This window comes from Crinia signifera, chromosome 2 (assembly GCF_055691185.1).
Source record: "Crinia signifera chromosome 2, ASM5569118v1, whole genome shotgun sequence".
NCBI lineage: Eukaryota > Metazoa > Chordata > Amphibia > Anura > Myobatrachidae > Crinia > Crinia signifera.
Window position 1 is genome coordinate 196,715,818 of NC_139218.1, and position 16,296 is coordinate 196,732,113.

The 16,296-nt window shown below is 45.3% G+C and overlaps 1 protein-coding gene across 1 annotated transcript in view; it reads left to right on the top strand.

The window, feature by feature from the left end:
- Positions 1 to 891: 891 nt before the first annotated feature.
- The window catches only part of CSF3R (colony stimulating factor 3 receptor), a 98,414-nt gene continuing 83,009 nt past the window's right edge, over positions 892 to 16,296 (top strand). The window contains exon 1 of the mRNA XM_083173535.1: positions 892 to 1,069. The gene's annotated coding sequence lies outside the window, so the exon portion shown is untranslated. The remainder of the gene's footprint in view (positions 1,070 to 16,296) is intronic.

A 16,296-nucleotide genomic window follows, 5' to 3' on the forward strand; every position in this document is an offset into this window, starting at 1 on the left:
TCCTGCATAAAACCTGACCATCTCTCATACTAACCTGTTTATGCCCACTTCTTTCCCTTCTGTGTCACCCCTGTCTGTCTAACCCTCCCCTTTAGAATGTAAGCTCTCACGAGCAGGGCCCTCTCTCCTCATGTGCCTTTCTTAGAATATATAAACCACTGCCACCCTGATGATTGCTTCAGTGTCCTGTCCCCTGATGCAACTATCCATATTAACCATGTACTTGTCCTAAATGGTCTTGTGCTGTAATTTGTTATGTGTTTTTGCTAATAACTATGCTCTGTAAAGCGCTGCGGAATTTGTGTGCGCTATATAAGAAACTGTTAATAAATAAATAAATAAATAAAATAATGCATAAGGATACGCATACCGCTCACTTCCACTCCACTCGTAAGTACTGTCTTTATATTAAATTGAGAGGAGGGGGTACTCATCAATGAAAAGCCTAATCAAGGGGTACGGGAGAGAAAAAAGGTTGGGAACCACTGCTTTAGTTTATTGGCTTGTCAATGAGATATAGCTGGCTACTGAATGGCAACACTGTACAGTACCTCAACATGAGCAAACAATGATGTCACACACAGATAATCTCAAGTACATCACTGCGTTGTGATGCCATACTTCCCCTGTCCTTCCCAGAAACAATTAAGTTTGTCGCTATTTATTAGTAAATGATAAGTATTCATTTATTTTTAATTAACAAGTTGCATTCTAAAGTCCATTACATTATGGCAATGACAAGGCAGTGAAACATGTATTTGTTACAGGGAAATGAACCCTTTTGGATGTGAACTGATACCATCATATGTCTCTGGACAGTAGGTCTAACTTGTGGGTTCCTGTGTGTTTCATAGCTCCCCTCCTCCTGCTCACTCATGTATGCTCAATGCTCAGGGAAGTGTTTTGCAATTTCCAGTGGGTTGGAGAGACAGTAACGGCATCATTACACTGGGAACAGCTGCTACAAAGCTCCATGCAAGCTGCGGGGAAACCAACGTGCTGGCTAAGAAGTCACATGTATATTGAAGTAGAAGTTTAGTACATAGTACGGCAGGTGATAAACCACTTGGTGAGTACAAGTACTTTTTTTAAAGCAAATTATTGCATTCAATTATATTCTGTAGATTAATAATAATAATAATAATAATAATAATAATAATAATAATAATAATAATAAAATCTGCATTGTACAGTTTATACATCTTTCTTCTCAGATGGGGGCTTTTGATATTTTGTTATCTTTAATATGTGCAGTTTTTATCATTGTGCAAATAGTCCACAGGTGGCATAACTGGCATAGCCATCTTTTCTAGGAAACAATACTGACTGTCCTGTTCTGAGTGTTCCAGCAGTGAATTATATTGACACAAAGTCCAATTACCACCTAGCTGGATGGTAAAGAACTGGCTGGGTGCCAAACGTAAATATATACACTGTATGCTTCTGTGTCTGACTGGTTTACCTTTAGGATTCTAGGAACAAAAGATGCATTTACATTCAAATGTAAAAAAAGCTATGTATAACCATGTTTAGATATGGATCCGGTTAATTTATCGACAGTAAATAGGTGGACCACTATTGGCACATGAAAAAGGTCAACAGGCTTTAGATCGACATTGACAAAATGTCGACACAGTCAAAATGTCAACATGATTTATTCATGATTTTTTTTTTAAACAGGGATTTGTTCATACTTCACGCTCCAAGTGGGCATAGAGTTACATTATAATAGTGTAGACAATGCATAGTGAGCTCATTGAGCCATGCAAGGGAAAGTTGTATACGTATATGGGGGATTCATTCAGATTCAATTAGTCCCCCACGCATTCGCACGGAGGACCGATTGTTTGCGACTCCACATGCGCATAGGTTTTTTATGCGCATGTGCAGCCGCTGTGTGTGAGCGCCCAGCAAACAGGTCAGCACTGCCCGCCGTCCTCCCCCCTTCCCCCATGCCACCCACAGTTAGCGAGGTGGTGTGTACGAGAAAACGTCCCCTTGCATGTGGCAGAAAGGGAGCATCAGGGCGGTATTTAGAATTTTTGTGACATTCTTGTGACAATTAGAATTTTTCAGGTTTAAAAATATGTAATTGAATCTTCTGTTATTGCTAAAACTCAACTCTACTGTCTGTATTGTTGCCTATCCACTCTTCTCTGACTGTTCTATAGAATGTACTATAGAATTGGACATAGTTCATTTTGCTTATAAAAATATTATATCTGGTCCTAGCGATGAGTGAGTTTGGAGTCTGGGAACCCGAACGCCTCCGAGCACCCCCGATAAGAGCCCGGACCCAAGCACTACTCGTGCAAAAGGTCCTCATCACGCGTCAGATCTTGCAAGATCCGGACAGCATTTATAAAGTCCGGGAGGTTTGCCACCATCTTCACTCCGGCATTGGAGAGGGAACTTGGAGGAAGGGTCCGTGGTACTGGTGGTCTGGTGTTGAGCACATGGGGTGGCGACCTGGGGTGGCGACCTGGTGCTGTTCTGTGGTGGTGTCCTGTGCTGCCTAGTGCTAGTGTTCTGTGGTGCTGTGCTGCCATACAGACCTCTCCTGCAGCTACAGAGTTTGCCAGATCCCCTCTGCTGGCAGAGAGATGCTCCATTTGACTGGGATGCACACAAACGCGTCTCAGGCACTCGGTGGCAGTGAGCAGAAACCCTACCCATCTCTGCTTCAGGTAGATGGGCAGGGTTAGGGGGGATGCGGGGAGGTGGCAGGGACTGATGGGGACCGGCGGGGAGGCGACGGAGAGCTCAGTCTGAACGGGGCACGTGTGCATCTCGTGCGCACGCATCCCCTTCCGGCGTATGGAGGGGGCTGGCGAAGGCAGGCAGCTGGAGACTCTATTGCCAGCCCCAGCTGAATCACAGCGGCTTCATCTGTAAGTCCAGTCCTGTGGTGCTGTGCTGCCTAGTGCTGGTGTTCTGTAAAGCCTAGTGGTGCCATAAGTCCATTGGTGCTGCTGTATAAGTCCAGCCCAGTGATACTGCTGTATAAATTCAGTCCAGTGATATTGCTGAATAAGTCCAATCCAGGGATACTGCTGCATAAACCCAGTCCAGTGATACTGCTGCATAAGTTCAGTCCAGTGATACTGCTGCATAAGTTTAGTCCAATGATACTGCTGCATAAGTCCAGTCCAGTGATACTGCTGCATAAATCCAGTCCAGTGATACTGCTGCATAAGTCCAGTCCTGTGGGAGAGGGGTGCCAATGTAAATTGTGCTTCAAGGTACCGAGTGACGACACACTGGCGAGTTATGCAGGCACTGTGGGAGAGGGGTGCTGCTGTCCTGGAGTTCTGTATCAAATATTAAATTGCAATGAAGAGTAGACACACAAGTAAAACAAAAGTAGTTTGTGCAAGACCCAACTGAAACAGTGAATTTTTTTCCTGCCAATATATCTCTTATATATTTGGCTACATCTGTCACTCAAAATGTGTGAGTGTGTCTATAACGCTGGGTGGAGCCTCTGACTACACATACTTACCTACTTTTGAAAACTAGTATCAGGGAGATTATGGTTGGAAATCGAATTTTGCACAGCGGGCCTTTGAGGGGGCATGTCATGCTCCTCCCAAAGGGCGTGTTTAGTTCCATATATGGAGAGATTGTGAAAAGACATTTGGAACATGACACCTAGAAGCGTGGGTATGCACTGCTATATCTGAGAGGAATCTTTTAACCCCTTCACGACATTTGACGTATATATACGTCATGGCCGGGAAGTACTTCCCGACACATGACGTATATATACGTCATGACTTTAAACTGTCACTGCGTCTCGAGACGCAGTGACAGAGGGACGATGTCTGCTGTCCCTGACAGCAGACATGTCCCTGCATGCCCAGGGGGGGCTGCGATGTCGCCCCCCCGTCGGCGATCGCTGTGATTGGCTGTTCAGTGTGAACAGCCATTCACAGCGTTTTCCTGTGTTACCAGCGAATCAGACGCTTGGTAACACAGGTGTCAATCACCGCCGGGCGTCAGGGGGCATGAGGGGGTCATCGGTGACGATGACACCTCACCCCACCCTCACCCCACCTGCCCCCAAGGCTGTGATTGGTCCGTGGGACCCACGGACCAATCACAGCCAAGGCGCGACATTTAAACTAACGGTGACTGCGCTGCAGACGCCATTCCGGTCTGGAGTAGCGTGCAGAGCGGTCACCGTGCCTATCTGCCGTGATACTGACCTGATCCTTGCTAATACTTACCTGATCCTTGCAAATACCTTACCTGATCACTTGATCACTGCTTGTAGCGTGCTGGACGCTTCCTGGATCTGACTTCCTGAGACTTCCTGCTGCTGCTGCAGTGTGATAGAGAGATAGAGAGATAGAGAGAGAGAGATAGAGAGAGATAGAGAGATAGTGACAGAGAGAGCTATATTTTGTGTCTGCTACCCCCCCTTTTTGGGGGTGCAGGGTTTTTTTATATATAAATAACTGTCGCTGCTGCTGCAGTGTCATAGTGATAGATAGTTATAGATAGTGAGAGATAGTGATAGATAGTAATAGATAGTGAGAGATAGAGAGATTTGTGTCTGCTACCCCCCCTTTTTTGGGGGTGCAGGTTTTTTTTTTATATATATAACTGTCAGTGCTGCTGCTGCAGTGTCATAGTGATAGATAGTGATAGATAGTGAGAGATAGAGAGATAGAGAGAGATAGTGACAGAGAGTGATAGAGAGTGTATATTTTGTGTCTGCTACCCCCCCTTTTTGGGGGTGCAGGTTTTTTTTTATACATATAACTGTCAGTGCTGCTGCTGCAGTGTGATAGATAGTGATAGATAGTGATAGATAGTGAGAGATAGAGAGAGATAGTGACAGAGAGTGATAGAGAGTGTATATTTTGTGTCTGCTACCCCCGCCTTTTGTGCTGATCACTATATCTGAGGTGATCAGCAACTTTTTGGGGGTGCAGAGGTTTTTTTTTTTTATATATACCTGTCAGTTGCTGCCAGTTGCACCAAAGGTTGTGCACCTGCTGCCCCTCACTGGTAATCAGTGTCGCATCACTGATCACCTTTTTTTTTTTTTTTGTGGGTGCTGTGTGGTCTTTTTTTAATTTTTTTTTTACACACACTGTGATTTTGTGGGTGTCCTGTGGCCACTGTGCGCTGATCAGTGACGTACATCACTGATCAGCTTTTTCGGCACAGGGTTGATCTATTTTTTTTTTTTTTGATCAAATTCCTGTTGCCTTTGAGCGCTGTTCAGTGACAGACGTTACTGACCAACATCTGTGCTCAATTTTTGGCGCAGGACCTTTTTTTTTGTTTTTTTAACCCCCTTCAATTTTTTTTTTTTTTAACCCCTTCAATTTTTTTTTTTTTTAACCCCTTCATTTTTTTTTTTTTGTATAAAGTATTTTTTTTGTTCTGCACTACATACACACAACACACTACATACCCCCCGGGTTGAAATAAAGTTTGTACCCCCCCCTACACTATACACGTGTTGAAACATTTCACTACCAGTAACACAAAAATAAAAATGTCATCCCAAATGTCATCCCAAATGTCATCCCAGTCATCCAGAAGAATGTATTCAGTGGAGGAGGCATATGCCATGCTTGCCTCTGATTCTGACACAGCCAGTGAGGCAAGCGGGGAATTTGAAGGATTCGTCTTAAGCTCCTCTTCCTCCTCTGGTGATGAGGGACCCCCTCAAAGACGCCCCCGTAGAGCAGCTGAGACCCCCCCCCAATAATTGATCTCGTATGGACCCCACCACCAGACAATTTTGAGCCCCAGGTTCCTGAGTTTTTGGCCATGCCAGGAATCCAATTTGATTCCACAGGTCTCAGAGAAATTGACTTTTTCAAATTATTTTTCTCTGATGATTTTATAAATTTAATGGTGGACCAAACTAATTTATATGCCCAGCAGTTTATTGCTCAAAACCCCACGTCATCATTTGCTAGGTGGACCCCTGTAGATGCAGTAGAGATGATGACGTTTTGGGGTCTGGTGTTTCATATGGGCATAGTAAAAAAGCCACAAATTAGGCAATATTGGAGTACAGATGTTCTGTACAGCACCCCATTTTACCGTATGGCCATGACTCGGACTCGTTTTGAGGCAATCCATAAATTTATACATTACACCGATAATGCACAGTGCCCACCCAGAGATGATCCCACCTTTGACCGGCTATTCAAAGTCAGGCCGGTCATTGATCATTTCAGTGCCAAATTTGCAGAGCTATACATCCCTGAAAAATGTATTTGTATTGACGAGTCCCTTATACATTTTAAAGGAAGGGTTAAATTCCGCCAGTACCTTCCCAGTAAGAGGGCAAGGTATGGCATAAAAATGTATAAGCTGTGTGAAAGCACCACAGGGTACACCCACAAGTTTAGGGTATATGAAGGGAAGGATTCAAGAATTGAACCGCCAGAATGCCCCCCCTCCCTCGTAGGTGTTAGTGGCAAAATTGTCTGGGATTTAATGCACCCCTTCCTGGATAAGGGTTATCACCTCTATGTGGATAACTTTTACACCAGCATCCCCCTGTTTAAGGCCCTTGGTTCAAGAGGTACAGCAGCTTGCGGTACTGTGCGCAAGAACCAAAGAGGCCTCCCCAAAACGCACATTGCCCAAGTAATGAGAAGGGGTGAAAGCAGGGGAATATGCACCGAAAATATGTTGTTGGTCAAATATAAGGACAAGAGGGATGTCCTTATACTGACAACAATTCATGGAGACAGTACCACCTCCATCCCTGTACGAGGTACCAGTACCCACACCTCAAAACCAAATTGTATCCTAGATTACAATAAGTACATGGGCGGAGTGGATCTTTCAGATCAGGTACTGAAGCCGTACAGTGCCCTGCGGAAAACAAATATCTGGTACAAGAAGCTGGCCGTGTATATCATCCAGATGGCACTGTATAACGCTTACGTGCTATTCCGTTCTACCGGCCAGAGGGGGACATTTATGCACTTTCAAGAGGAAGTCATAAAGGGCCTAATATTTGGGAACCAGCAGGCAGAGGGCCCCAGTACTTCTAGTACTGGCCCCCGTATTGTACCAGGGCAGCATTTTCCCAACGAAATCCCCTCCACTGCAAGAAAGGGCAGGACACAAAAAAGGTGCAAAGTTTGCTATAAAAAGGGAATAAGAAAGGAAACTATTTTCCACTGTGAAACTTGCCCCGACAAACCCGGCCTATGTATAAAGGAGTGTTTCAAAATATACCACACATCGATGGATTATTAGGTTCATCATTTCACCGTGCATCGGGGGTCTTGCTAATGCCACATAGCACCCACCATTCATTCCACCAGAATCTGAGCTGCAAAATCCAAAAATCACTCCTTCCCTTCTGAGTCCTGCCATGCACCCAACTGGTATTTTTTGGTCACATGTGAGGCATTGCCGTACTCTGGAGAAATGGGGGCACAGATTTTGGGGTGCTTTGTCTCCTTCATTCCTTGTGAAAATGAAAAATTTTGAGCCAGAAGTACATTTTTGTGTAAAAAAATGTAATTTTTCATTTTCACAGCCCAGTTGTACCAAAATTGGTGAAACCCCTGGGGGTTTGAAATGTACACTATACCCCTAGATGAATTCCCTGAGGGGTGTAGTTTGCAAAATGGGGTCACTTGTGGGGGGGTTCCACTGTATTGGTAATGCAACATAGCACCCACCATTCATTCCACCAAAATCTGTGCTGCCAAATCCAAAAATCACTCCTTCCCTTCTGAGTCCTGCCATGCGCCCAACTGGTATTTTTTGGTCACATGTGAGGCATTGCCGTACTCGGGAGAAATTGGGGCACAGATTTTGGGGTGCTTTGTCTCCTTCATTCCTTGTGAAAATGAAAAATTTTGAGCCAGAACTGCATTTTTGTGTAAAAAAATGTAATTTTTCATTTTCACAGCCCAGTTGTACCAAAATTGGTGAAACCCCTGGGGGTTTGAAATGTACACTATACCCCTAGATGAATTCCCTGAGGGGTGTAGTTTGCAAAATGGGGTCACTTGTGGGGGGTTCCACTGTATTGGTAATGCAACATAGCACCCACCATTCATTCCACCAAAATCTGTGCTGCCAAATCCAAAAATCACTCCTTCCCTTCTGAGTCCTGCCATGCGCCCAACTGGTATTTTTTGGTCACATGTGAGGCATTGCCGTACTCGGGAGAAATTGGGGCACAGATTTTGGGGTGCTTTGTCTCCTTCATTCCTTGTGAAAATGAAAAATTTTGAGCCAGAACTGCATTTTTGTGTAAAAAAATGTAATTTTTCATTTTCACTGCCCAGTTGTATCAAAATTGGTGAAACCCCTGGGGGTTTGAAATGTACACTATACCCCTAGATGAATTCCCTGAGGGGTGTACTTTGCAAAATGGGGTGACTTGTGGGGGGGTTCCACTCTATTGGTGCTTTGGGAGTCTTGCTAATGCAACATGGCACCCACCATTCATTCCACCAAAATCTGTGCTGCCAAATCCAAAAATCACTCCTTCCCTTCTGAGTCCTGCCATGCGCCCAACTGGTATTTTTTGGTCACATGTGAGGCATTGCCGTACTCGGGAGAAATTGGGGCACAGATTTTGGGGTGCTTTGTCTCCTTCATTCCTTGTGAAAATGAAAAATTTTGAGCCAGAACTGCATTTTTGTGTAAAAAAATGTAATTTTTCATTTTCACTGCCCAGTTGTATCAAAATTGGTGAAACCCCTGGGGGTTTGAAATGTACACTATACCCCTAGATGAATTCCCTGAGGGGTGTACTTTGCAAAATGGGGTGACTTGTGGGGGGGTTCCACTCTATTGGTGCTTTGGGAGTCTTGCTAATGCAACATGGCACCCACCATTCATTCCACCAAAATCTGTGCTGCCAAATCCAAAAATCACTCCTTCCCTTCTGAGTCCTGCCATGCGCCCAACTGGTATTTTTTGGTCACATGTGAGGCATTGCCGTACTCGGAAGAAATTGGGGCACAGATTTTGGGGTGCTTTGTCTCCTTCATTCCTTGTGAAAATGAAAAATTTTGAGCCAGAACTGCATTTTTGTGTAAAAAAATGTAATTTTTCATTTTCACTGCCCAGTTGTATCAAAATTGGTGAAACCCCTGGGGGTTTGAAATGTACACTATACCCCTAGATGAATTACCTGAGGGGTGTACTTTGCAAAATGGGGTGACTTGTGGGGGGGTTCCACTGTATTGGTGCTTTGGGAGTCTTGCTAATGCAACATGGCACCCACCATTCATTCCACCAAAATCTGTGCTGCCAAATCCAAAAATCACTCCTTCCCTTCTGAGTCCTGCCATGCGCCCCACTGGTATTTTTTGGTCACATGTGAGGCATTGCCGTACTCGGGAGAAATTGGGGCACAGATTTTGGGGTGCTTTGTCTCCTTCATTCCTTGTGAAAATGAAAAATTTTGAGCCAGAACTGCATGTTTGTGTAAAAAAATGTAATTTTCCATTTTCACATCCCAGTTGTACCAAAATTGGTGAAACCCCTGGGGGTTTGAAATGTACACTATACCCCTAGATGAATTCCCTGAGGGGTGTACTTTGCAAAATGGGGTGACTTGTGGGGGGGTTCCACTGTATTGGTGCTTTGGGAGTCTTGCTAATGCAACATGGCACCCACCATTCATTCCACCAAAATCTGTGCTGCCAAGTCCAAAAATCACTCCTTCCCTTCTGAGTCCTGCCATGCGCCCCACTGGTATTTTTTGGTCACATGTGAGGCATTGCCGTACTCGGGAGAAATTGGGGCACAGATTTTGGGGTGCTTTGTCTTCTTCATTCCTTGTGAAAATGAAAAATTTTGAGCCAGAACTGCATGTTTGTGTAAAAAAATGTAATTTTCCATTTTCACATCCCAGTTGTACCAAAATTGGTGAAACCCCTGGGGGTTTGAAATGTACACTATACCCCTAGATGAATTCCCTGAGGGGTGTACTTTGCAAAATGGGGTGACTTGTGGGGGGGTTCCACTGTATTGGTGCTTTGGGAGTCTTGCTAATGCAACATGGCACCCACCATTCATTCCACCAAAATCTGTGCTGCCAAATCCAAAAATCACTCCTTCCCTTCTGAGTCCTGCCATGCGCCCCACTGGTATTTTTTGGTCACATGTGAGGCATTGCCGTACTCGGGAGAAATTGGGGCACAGATTTTGGGGTGCTTTGTCTCCTTCATTCCTTGTGAAAATGAAAAATTTTGAGCCAGAACTGCATGTTTGTGTAAAAAAATGTAATTTTCCATTTTCACATCCCAGTTGTACCAAAATTGGTGAAACCCCTGGGGGTTTGAAATGTACACTATACCCCTAGATGAATTCCCTGAGGGGTGTACTTTGCAAAATGGGGTGACTTGTGGGGGGGTTCCACTGTATTGGTGCAACATAGCACCCACCATTCATTCCACCAAAATCTGTGCTGCAAAATCCGAAAATCACTCCTTCCCTTCTGAGTCCTGCCATGCACCCAACTGGTATTTTTTGGTCACATGTGAGGCATTGCCGTACTCGGGAGAAATTGGGGCACAGATTTTGGGGTGCTTTGTCTCCTTCATTCCTTGTGAAAATGAAAAATTTTGAGCCATAACTGCATGTTTGTGTAAAAAAATGTAATTTTCCATTTTCACATCCCAGTTGTATCAAAATTGGTGAAACCCCTGGGGGTTTGAAATGTACACTATACCCCTAGATGAATTCCCTGAGGGGTGTACTTTGCAAAATGGGGTGACTTGTGGGGGGGTTCCACTGTATTGGTGCTTTGGGAGTCTTGCTAATGCAACATGGCACCCACCATTCATTCCACCAAAATCTGTGCTGCCAAATCCAAAAATCACTCCTTCCCTTCTGAGTCCTGCTATGCGCCCCACTGGTATTTTTTGGTCACATGTGAGGCATTGCCGTACTCGGGAGAAATTGGGGCACAGATTTTGGGGTGCTTTGTCTCCTTCATTCCTTGTGAAAATGAAAAATTTTGAGCCAGAACTGCATGTTTGTGTAAAAAAATGTAATTTTCCATTTTCACATCCCAGTTGTACCAAAATTGGTGAAACCCCTGGGGGTTTGAAATGTACACTATACCCCTAGATGAATTCCCTGAGGGGTGTAGATTGCAAAATGGGGTGACTTGTGGGGAAGGTTCCTAACTTTTAGCACTTATGGTGCCTAGAAACCTACATGGTGCCTAAAAAAAAATCTCATAAAAAGGAGGCTCCAAAATCAAGTAGGTGCTCCTTCTATTATGAAGCCTGTGGTTTGGTCAACGTGCACACTAGGGCCACATATAGGATATTTTTGAAAACACAAGAATTGGGGGAATCAATTTTTAGTCACATTTCTCTAGTAAAATCTACTGTATTTGTTAGAAAAATGTATTAAAATTGAAACTCTGCAAAAAAAAAGAAATTTTGAAATTTCACCTACACTTTGTTTTAATTCCTGTGAAACACCTAAAGGGTTAACAAACTTCCAAAATGCTGTTTTGAATACTGTGAGGGGTGCAGTTTTTGAAATGGCATCATTTATGGGGGTGTCTCACATACAAGTCCCTCAAAGTCACATCAGAACTGAACTGGTCCCTATAAAAATCAGTGTTTGAAATTTTCTTGAAAATTTGAGAATTTGCTAGTCATATTTGAAGCCTCCTAGTGTCCAAAAAAATGAAAAGGGGGTTGAAATAATGATGGCAACATAAAGTAGACATATGGTCTGTGTTAGTTATTAACTATTTTGAGTGGTATGATTATTTGTCTCACAAGCAGAAAATTTAACATTTTGCATATTGCTAAATTTTCCATTTTTTCACGATATTTTGGTATTTTTCACAAAAAAACACAGACTGTATCGACCAAAATTTACCACTAACTTGAAGTACAATGTGTCACGAGAAAACAATCTCAAAATCACTGGGATAAGTAAAAGCAAAAAAAAGTTATCCCCACTTAAGTGAGACATGTCAGATTTGAAAAAAAGGGCTCTGTCATGAAGGCACAAACTGGCTCTGTCATGAAGGGGTTAAAATGATTTGTATCCAAATGTAGATGACCCCCAAAACAGTTAGTAAGAGCTACTATACTTGCTAAAGTGAAGGGAAATGGTGCTGATGATTCAATGTAAATGTATCTGTCTCTTATTCCTTTTTCCCCCAAAAAATATAACAGTGTAATATGGGCTAGGTGAAATGAGGGAGATTGCTAGAGTAATGAGGGAGAGAGGGAGATTGCTGCTATTTCAGGGAGTCTCTTGCAGAATGCAGGAGGGTAGGCAACTATGGCCCTTATTCTGGTCGGTGCGGATATATCTGCGTGCGTTCGGCCCGCTGATGTTTTGTGTCTGCGCATGTGCAGAGGCGTCTCTGCGCATGTGCGAGCGGGGCGTACGGCCAAATCCCGCATGATATGTGAACACTCCGAACAGGGGGTGGAGAGGGGTGTGAAGGGCTATTTGGGCTCATTACCATATGCATACGCCCCGCGTTTCATGGGCGTTCCCATGCAAACGCTGGGCGTACGTATGGTAATGCAGCTGTGACGCACGTGTAGGGGGCGGACATATGACATCGCCGGATGTCAGCTGCCCGTCCAGATCCCTGCTTTTGCACGGAAAAATGTCCGTGTGGTCTGAGGTGCGGGAGCTGATGGAGCACTCGGTCCTGCATTCGATGGTCTGCGACCATCGAATGATGGGGGAGGTTCCCTTAGATGGAGGAAGCGTATTCCGTGAAAAATACACGTGCGGTCCGTTCGGCCAGCTTCTTACCGCGTACGGACGGAGTTTGCGATCCGTATGGAAGGCGGGGTTTCGCACGCACGCTCCTGGCCGCATAATCGGATCCGGCCGCACCGATCAGAATAAGGGCCTATGTTATTACATGATTGTAAGCTTGCATGCAGGGCCCTCCTACCTCTATATTGATCTGTTACTAGTACTACCTTGTTTGTTTTATCACTGTTGTTCCAATTGTAATGCACAACAGAATATGCTGCGCTATATAAGAAACTGTAAATAATAAAGGGACTGTCTGACATGTCTACTTGGATGATGTCACTGAAGAAATAAATATAATCCTCTACCTTTCTTTCAATGGAGACGGCATCATATGCAGTGACAGTAGACATGTCCGTCATTGTAGCGGGTGTGTTTTGAAAATATAGTTTTCTCGGTACTTCTTTACTTTCACGGCGCCACTAGATTAGGACAGATAGGATATCGCGTCATCGCGGGCATTGAATGCACTAAAAATCGGGTGCGACGCGATGCCCGCGATGCCCGCGATTTCCCATAGGGACCAATGTTAAATTTCTCAATTGACCCGATTTTACTGTTCAATGCCTCAATTGACACGATTTTTCCATAGGAATCAATGTTAAATGGCCCACAGAGGCCAAATAGGCACCCTGAAGTGTGAAATGGCCCCCACAATTGTTAACGCCACCCCACGATCAACGTGAACCCGAAGCGTGGCGAGTGCAGCGAGCCCGCGAGGGGCGGCGGTACGCGTCCTCCGACCTTTTCATACCCCCACTATCCACGTCGGCGTGGAGTTGAGAATAGAATAGTGTGGCGAGCGCAGCGAGCCACCGAGCCCGAAGCGTGGCGAGCGCAGCGAGCCCCGCGAGGGGACGAGGATACCTGTGAAGCCCGCGAAGGGACGCGTTTACCTGTGAAGGTATCCGCGTCCCCTCGCGGGGCTCGCTGCGCTCGCCACGCTTCGGGCTCGGTGGCTCGCTGCGCTCGCCACACTATTCTATTCTCAACTCCACGCCGACGTGGATAGTGGGGGTATGAAAAGGTCGGAGGACGCGTACCGCCGCCCCTCGCGGGCTCGCTGCACTCGCCACGCTTCGGGTTCACGTTGATCGAGGGGTGGCGTTAACAATTGTGGGGGCCATTTCACACTTCAGGGTGCCTATTTGGCCTCTGTGGGCCATTTAACATTGATTCCTATGGAAAAATCGTGTCAATTGAGGCATTGAACAGTAAAATCGGGTCAATTGAGAAATTTAACATTGGTCCCTATGGGAAATCGCGGGCATCGCGGGCATCGCGTCGCACCCGATTTTTAGTGCATTCAATGGCCGCGATGCCCGCAATTTCTAGTGGAGCCGTGAAAGTAAAGAAGTACCGTTTTCTCCGGCAGTTGCCAGAAAAATGAAAGAAGGAGATGTTGCCATGTCACGTTCTGCTTGAGTTGACCATTTTCTCACCGACTCTTTGCGCCTCTGCAGATTTGTGTCCATCAGAAACAAAGATACAGGTTTACAATGCCTGGGATTAAGGGGGTTATCCTGGTTGGTGCAGGCGGACCGTGTTCGCACGGTCTGGATGTTTTTTCTACTGCGCATGCGTATCATGCGCTATGCGCATGTGCGGCTTCAGCATACCGCTGACAAATGGACTGTCCCGAGCGAAAAATCCTATCCGCAATCGCACGTTGACAGTGGGCGTGATGTAGACATTTTTAGGGTAGAGGCTAGAGAACTGGGCAAAACTGGGCGTATACCTGGGCGTACACAGGGGTGTGCACTCACACTGCACGGAGGGACAACCGACTAGCTCGGTGAGCGCAACGTGCATTTTGGGTGGACAGTCGGACTCCAAAGAGTGCTCAAAGAGTGCTCAATACCACTCTTAGAGATTCCGCCTGAGTGCGGACTCCCTGGTCTGCTAATTAACGCCAATTACAAGTAATTTGCATACACCTGACTGCAATATTAAGCAATGCTGCAGGCTATTAAGTGAAATGCCTCATGTCAGTACCTGCAAGCCAGACACAGCCCTGAAATACTTTGGAAGGTTCTTTTTATGTAGTATTAATCCAATTAAACATGTTTCAATATGTACATGTATTTATTTGTATATATCTACACCCTTAATGCAAGTGTGTTTCCCATATTTTGAAAACAGGACCCACAAATCATAGGAGTCATGTGTCAACTTTTTCACTGCGACACAAACATACAAGTCACCAACAATGTGTTTTTGGGGGGATGCAGTCAAAATCCCGATGGTCAAAACCTCAACAGGGTCAAAATCCCAAATGGGTCATAATACCGACAAGGGCAAAATCCAGACAAGGACAAAATCCTGACATTTAAAATACCGACAAGGACAAAATCCCGACATTTAAAATCCCGACAAGGTGAAAATACGACATATAGAATGTACAGGTGAAACTGTCAACATGACTTTGGGTCGACAGGTCGAGAGGTCGACATGGGTTTTTTCACTGTTTTTTGACCCGACATGTGCCGAAAGGCGGTATTTCATGCCCTACCATCCACTAGGGCATGGTGGGAGAATAAAATAGTGTGCCGAGTGCAGCGATGCACCATGCCCGAAGCATTGCGAGCGAAGCGAGTGATGCGAGGGGCTGCGGTTCACCTCCAACTGTGTCCATGTCGACTGTGTCATTCTGGTAAAAAAAAACAGTGAAAAAACCCATGTTGACCTCGCGACCTGTTGACCCAAAGCCATGTTGACAGTTTCACCTGCACATTCTATATGTCGGTATTTTGACCGTGTCGGGATTTTAAATGTCGGGATTTTGTCCTTGTCGGTATTTTAAATGTCAGGATTTTGTCCTTGTCTGGATTTTGTCCTTGTCGGTATTATGACCCATTCGGGATTTTGATCTTCGGGATTTCATACCGAATCCTTGTTTGGGTCACCTTTTCTACTTGCAATGTTTGTTAAATGTCTTATGCTCATGGACACGCTGAGTCTCCGAGCGAAAAAGGCTGAGATCCGTCCGTGCACGTTGGCGTACACTCATATGTACGCCAGGTGACGGTGGGTAAAGGGCTGAGATCCATCCGTGCAGGTTGGCGCATGCTCAAATGTACGCCACTCCCCTTTGTCTGTGTCTGTGACCGTCCGTGTGCGGCTGTTCTGTGGGCGGACTCACGCTCACCATGAGAGTGCGGAAAACGCTTGGTGTGCACGTCCGTACGCACGTTTCACCGATCAGATCAGAATAAGGCCCTAAGTACAGTTGCCAAAATATAGTGATCTGATTTCAACAGACTGACCACCCTTTTCGGGCCGCCGACAGCATCTCCTGCATGCCCCTGTCAATTTATGGAAAAAAATTAGTCTCTGCTATCAAATAAATGGTGTCAGAAAAACATGGGACTTTTTGGAATTTGCAGTTTTTGTCTTACAACACCTACATGGTAGGTGCTGACGTCCTGTGATATCAACCACCCACCCCTGGCAGGCAGCTGCCCACCTGCGTTCGCATGGGGATGCCCAGCATTTTCCTGGATGCACCCACCACCAAAAAAATGTGCGGCG